General features: G+C 29.3%; 2 protein-coding genes across 9 annotated transcripts in view; both read left to right on the forward strand.

Moving 5' to 3' along the window:
* Positions 1–7,161, forward strand: part of LOC127849558 (baculoviral IAP repeat-containing protein 7-A-like) — a 134,847-nt gene that overhangs the window by 98,483 nt on the left and 29,203 nt on the right. The gene's annotated exons all lie outside the window — the stretch shown is intronic.
* LOC127849559 (baculoviral IAP repeat-containing protein 7-B-like) overlaps positions 1–7,161 on the forward strand; it is a 166,785-nt gene that overhangs the window by 55,742 nt on the left and 103,882 nt on the right. The gene's annotated exons all lie outside the window — the stretch shown is intronic.

Here is a 7,161-nt window from a genome sequence, read left to right on the forward strand (position 1 = left end):
ATTTATTATCATTTTCGTGAATGTTAAATAATGTACCATGAAATAGTTCAGCTTATAATCACATTTCTAAACACAGATGTTGGAAGAGTAGCATTGCCAACAATCTCTTTCATAATTTTATCTGATACTTCATACTTAGCGGATAAGTTTTTTATATATTTTTTATACATTTCATGTTTGGTCTTATTCATTCGGACTTGCTTGAAGAAAAGAAAGTATAAATAAAAAGTTGTGTAATGTCATGTTGTATTATAAGGGCTTGTTGCAGGAACGTGATCAAAGGTTCACCTTCTGATAATTATTTTATGCATTTATTTTGTTTTCTACTTAAACAGTATTATGTCGAAGTATATGTACGTATTCTCTTGATGGTGTCATATTACATATCTTCATATAAGAATAAACGATATGTAATAAATGTAAATTTTATGATGATTTTTTTATATTAACAAAAACAGAAAAAAACGTGGCACATTTACGCATATTGTAATTTGACCTGACTCACTGCTTAGGTGTTCTCTATAAATATTAACATTATAGAATTGTAACTCCTATATGTACGAAATACTGATTCTGATATCGCCTTATTCATATGTAATACACATGCAATGTACGCCGGAATACACAGATATGGTAGTCAAAAAAATGCATGTAGGGATATATACATTTTATTATAATAGTTTATTATTTCGCTTGCATGAGTAAACGGATGTTTTCTATGTGTGAGTATTTCCAACATTAGGGGGACATTTAAACAAAGCGCTTTTAAAAACATATTCTGTGGTTGCATACTTGTTCTTCTCGTTTATACCCTGTAATCAATTCAGGACCATGTTTTATGATCAGCATGCATATACCGTTTTTTAAATATGCATTCATTTTATAGGAGTAAAACTCTAGTTGCTCCAGCATTGATTGAGGATAGAAATGGCATGTTTTAAAGTACATGTAATCAATGTGATCATGAACACAATTCCGAAAGTTGTGATATATTTTATATATTTTATTTGAGTTTTCGTGAATGTATAATTATGTACCATGATGGTTTTCAGTATAGCATACAAGTATTTGTCCAACGAAAAAGAGTCTGTACTATGGGTATGCCCTAAACACAGCATTAAGTCGAAGTACGTGAACGATTTTATTTTTGTCTTCGTATGATTAAAGTTCAATTTATATAAATAAATTAGTCTATATCAATGCATTAAGAAACAAAACTTTTCACACCTGAAATAGAACATCACCTTTTAACAAGATGTTAAATTAAAAATCCAAATGCTTAGATGAAATAGTTTATTAATTTTTATGTTTCGTCATATTAATACTGAAATAACTTTGCATATAAATAAATCCTTTTCTTAAACAAATGCTTTCTCTTATAATCACATGTGAAACACGGATGTTGGGAAAATAGCATTGTCAACAATCTATGTCATAATTCGATTTGATAATTCATTCTTGGAGAGATAGATTTATTATTATGAATTTTTATTTATATTTCAAAAATTAGGATGAATTTTCCACATTGTGCAATGTTATCTCTGTTTAAATTCAGTCGAACTTGCAGGAAGAAAAAAGTATCAATACAAAGTTTTGTGTTGGCATTTCATTATATTAAGCGCATGTCGCAGCAATTTGATCTACGTTTAAGCTGCTGCTTATTTCTATGATGCATTTAATTGGTTTATTCAAAAACAGTATTATGTCAGAGAATATGAACGCATTCTCGTAATGCTGTCAAACTAAAATATCTTGATATAACAATCAACGAAATATAAAAATGTAGATGTAATGTTATATGTTGTATAAAAACAGAAAATCATCAACATATTCACGCATATTGTAAATTGACATGAAACACTTCTAATGTGTTCTCGATAAATATTAACTTCATAACAGTGTAACTCTCGTTTGTACGAGAATCTTGTCCTGACATCGCCGTATTCGTCTGTAATTTGCATACAGTGTATGCCTGAATAAACATATATGGTATTGACATAACAACGCATGTAGGGATGTATACATTTTATCTTTATAGTTCAATCATTTCGCTTGCATGTACAAACTGATTCTTTTTAAGTGTGAGTATTTCCAGCATTAGGGGAAATTTAGAGCAAAGAGCTTTTTAAAAGATATTTCCGTGGTTGCATAACTTGTGTTTGCTAGCGTATACTCTGTTATCCATTCAGGACCATGCTTTAGGTTCAGCATGCCTTTAACGTTGTTTAAATATGCGTTCATTATATAAGAATAAAACTCTAGTTTCTCCAGCTTTTATTTATGATAGCAATGTTATGTTTTACAGCACATGTAATTTCTGATCATGGACGTTAGCAAAATTCAACAGTTGTGATATCTTTCATTATATTATATTTCATTACCTTTTTGTGAATATATATTTACGTATCATGCCGGGTTTCAGCGTAGCATACAAGTAATTGTCCAACGAAAAGGAGGCTGTACTATGGGTATGTCCTAAAAACAGCATTAAGTCGAAGTGTCTGAAAGCTTTAATGTTAATCGTCGGATAATTTAAGTAAAATTAAAAAAAAAAGTCTATAGCGATGATTTTGGCAACAAAAAAATACATACCTTAAATAGTACGTCACCATTTAAACCCATTAAATAGTTTATCAATGTTTATGTTTAGTCATATGAATACTGAAATTACTTTGCAAAACAATAAATCCTTATCTTTAACAAATACTTTTTCTTACAATCACATGTGTACACACAAATGTTGGGAAAGTAGAATTGCCAACAATCTAGTTCATAATTTTATCTGATTCTTCATACTTAGACGTGTAGCTTTAATTTTATGTATTTTATATACTTTTTCAGCGTTAGGTTACATTACTCACCTTGTGCAAAGCTATGTTAGGTTTTATTCATTCGGACTTGCTTGAAGAAAAAAAAAGTATCAATACAAATTTTTGTGTTGGCATTTAGGGCTTGTTGCAGCAACGTGATCAAGGTTTTAGCTTCTGATAATTTCTTTTATTGATATATTTTTATCTGAAACAGTATAATGTCGAAGTACATGCACGCATTTTCTTAATATGTCAAACAAAATATATTCATATAAAATATAACGATATATAAAGAATAAAAATTGTATGATGCATTTTTTTTATAAAAACACAAACAAATAATGGTAAACATATTGACCTCTATTTAAAATTGACTTGACGCACTACTTCTGTGTTCTGGATAAATATTTACCTTATAGCATTGTAACTCCCATTGCGCGAAATACTGATTTTGATATCGCCTTATTGGTAAGTAATGTGCATACAGTGTACGCTTGAATATGCATACATGTTAAGCAAATACAAAACGTATGTAGGAACATATATTCATTTAAGCATACTATTTTAATTATTTTGCTTGCATGGACAAACTGATTATTGCCATGCGTGTGTATTTCCATCACTTGGGGATTTTTAACAAAGACCTTTTAAAAACACATGCCGGGGGTTGCATTACTTTTGTTTACACGTGTTTACCATGCAATCCATTCAGGACCATGTTTTATGTTCAGCATGGCTATATCGTTTTCTAAATATGCGTTCATTATATCAGAGTAAAACTCTGGTGCTCCAGCGTTTATTTATGATAGAAATAAGTACATGTAATTTATGATCCTAAAGATGTGATATGTTATATTTATTTTATTACCGTTTTCGTTAATGTAGTACTATGATATTGTCAGCATAGCATACACGTAATTGTCCAACGAAATGGAGGCTTTACTATTGGTTAGCCCTAAAATCAGCGTTTTGTCGAAGTACCTTAAAAATGATTCAAAATACAAAATCCAACTGCTTAGATGAAATAGTTTATTTATATGTCTGTTTTGTCATATAAATACTGTTATAACTAAGCATAAAAATAAATCCTATTCTTAAACAAATACTTTCTATTATAATCACATTTGTAAATACATATGTTGGAAAAATAGCGTTGCCAACAATATAGTGCATAATTGTATCTGTTTCTTTATACTTAGCAGTATATTTTTTAATGTACATGTATTTTATATTCATTTTCATGTTTGGTTTATTCATTTGGACTTGCTGGAAGAAAAGAAAGTATATATAAAAAGTTGTGTTATGTCTTTTTGTATAATAAAGGCTTGTTGCAGGAACGTGATCAAAGTTTGAGCTTCTGATAATTTATTTTATGCATTTATTTTGTTTTCTTCTAAAACAGTATTATGTCGAAATATCTGTACGCATTCTCTTGATGGTGTCAGATTAAATATCTTAATATAAGAATTAACGATATATAATACATGTAGATGTAATGATGATTATTTTAATAAAAAACAAACAGAAGAAAACGTGGCATATTCAGGCATATTGTAAATTGACTTGATTCACTGCTGAGGTGTTTTCTATAAAAATTAACCTTATAGCATTGTAACTCTCATTTGTACAAAATACTGATTCTGATATCGCCGTATTCTTATGTAATATGCATACAATGTACCCCGGAATACACATATATTGCAGTCAAATAGAAACGTTGTAGGAATATGTACATTTCAACATAATAATTTATTATTTCGCTTGCATTGACAAACGGATTCTTTCAATGTGTGTGTATTTCCATCATCAGGTTAATTTTTAAACAAAGTGCTTTTTAAAACATATTCTGGGCTTCATAATTTACGTTTACACGTGTATACCCTATTATCCATTTATGTTTTATGTTCAGTATGCCTATATCGTTTTCTAAATATGCGTTTATTATATAAGAAAGAGAAAAACTCTTGCTCCAGCGTTTATTTAGGATAGAAATGTTGTCGTTTTAAGTGCATTATTATATCTGCTTATTCATTCTTAGAAAGATATTTTTATTATGTATTTTATATACATTTCCAGCAATCGGTTGCATTTTCCACAGTGTGCCATTGCTGGAAGAAAAAACAACAACAAATAAATACAAAGTTTTGTGCTTTCATTTATTTATATTAAGGGCTTTTTGCAGCAATATTTTAGCTTCTGATTATTTTATGTAAGAATGTATGTTGCTTTCTACGCAAACAGTATTATGTCGAAGTATATGAACGCATTCTCTTTATGGTGTCAGATTAAATATCGTCATATAAAATGTAACGACATATAATACATTTAAATAGTATGATGTTTTTATAAAAATAAAAACAGAACAACGTAAACATATTCACGTATATTTTCAATTGACTTTATTCACAACTTATTTCTCGATAAATAGTAACCTCTTAGCATTGTTACTCTCATTTGTACGAAATATATCGCCCTGTGCTCATGTAATATGCATACAGTGTACGCCTTAACACATATATGGTAGTCAAATAAAAATACATGTAGGAATATATATATTTAAATATAATAGCTTATTATTTCGCGGGCATGAACAAACGGATTCTTTGTATGTGTGAGTATTTCCAACATGAGGGGGAATTTTAAGCAAAGCGCTTTTTCGAACATATTCTTCGGTTGCATAATATGTCTACTCGTTTATACCATGTAATCCACTCAGGACCATGTTTTATGATCAGCATGCATATACCGTTTTCTAAATATGCATTCATTATATAAGAGTAAAACTCTAGATGCACCAGCATTTATTTATGATAGAAATGTCATGTTTTAAAGTGCATGTAATCTATGTTATGATGATCGTTAACACAATTCCATCAGTTTTGATATCTTTAAAAGGGCCTTTTCACAGATTTTGGCATGTTTTGAAGTTTGTCATTAAATGCTTTATATTGATAAATGTAAACATTAAATTTTAAAAGCTCCAGTAAAAAATCAAAAATAAAATTTAAAAAAGGAAAAAAAAGTAGCCCGCAGCAGGGCTCGAACCAGTGACCCCCGGAATCCTTAAGTAAAAACGCATTGCCAACTAAGCTATCCTGCCAAGCATACATAATATGCGTATTTTATACCTTATATAAGCAATCTTTATAGTTTTATAAATTTAAACGACAACAAATCGTCAAAAGATGCATATAATGGCTATATTAGACGATTGCAAATGTTCAGTAATACTGTTTCCTCACAAATATCATAACTAAACCGAACATTTGCGAATCTGAAACAACTTTTTTCAATTTTGTCAATTTACCAAACCGTGAAAAGATCCCTTTAATATATTTAATTTCAGTGTTCGTGAATTTATAATTAAGTACCATGATGGATTTCAGCAAAGCATACAATTATTTGTCCAACGAAAAAGCGTCTGTACTATGGGTATGCCATTTACACAACATTCAGTCGAAGTACGTGAAAGCTTTTATTTTTGTCGTCGGATGATTTAAGTTCAATTTATATAAATAAATAAGTCTATAACAATGCATTTAGAAACAAAAACATTCAACATGAAATAGAACATCAACATTAAACTAGATGTTAGATTAAAAATCCAACTGCTTAGATGAAATAGTTTATTAATTTTTATGTTTCGCCATATTATTACTGAAATAACTATGCATACAAATTTATGTTGTTTTAAACATTTTTTATCTCTATTATCACAGGTGTAAACACAGATGTCAGGAAAATAGCATTGTCAACAATCTAGTTCATAATTACATCTGATTATTCATTCTTAGACATAAAGTTTTATTAATAAGTTCTTTTATATACTTTCCCACATTTTTATCACAGTGTGCAATTCTATGTTTGGTTTTATAAATTCATACTGACTGGAAGAAAAACAACATATGAATACAAAGTGTTGTGCTGTCATTTTATTACATTAAGGGCTTGTAGAAACAATGTTATCACAATTTTAGCTTCTGCTAATTTCTATAACGCATTTATTAGGTTTTCTACTTAAACAGTATTATGTCGAAGAATATTTGTGCATTCTCTTTATGATGTCAAATTATAGCTGGATATGACATTGAACGATATTTATAAATGTAGAATGTATGATTTTATTGAAAAAAAAACACAACAGAAAACAAACGTTAACATATTCACGCATATTTTAAATTGTCTTCATTCACTTCTTACATGATCTCGATAAAAAATTTCTTATATCATTGTGACTCTCATTTGAACGGAATACTTATTCTGATATCGCCCTACTATTATGTAATATGCATTACGGGTACGCCTGAATATGCATACATGTACATGGTAGGCAAATAAAACACCTGTAGGA

Source organism: Dreissena polymorpha, chromosome 11 (assembly GCF_020536995.1).
Source record: "Dreissena polymorpha isolate Duluth1 chromosome 11, UMN_Dpol_1.0, whole genome shotgun sequence".
NCBI lineage: Eukaryota > Metazoa > Mollusca > Bivalvia > Myida > Dreissenidae > Dreissena > Dreissena polymorpha.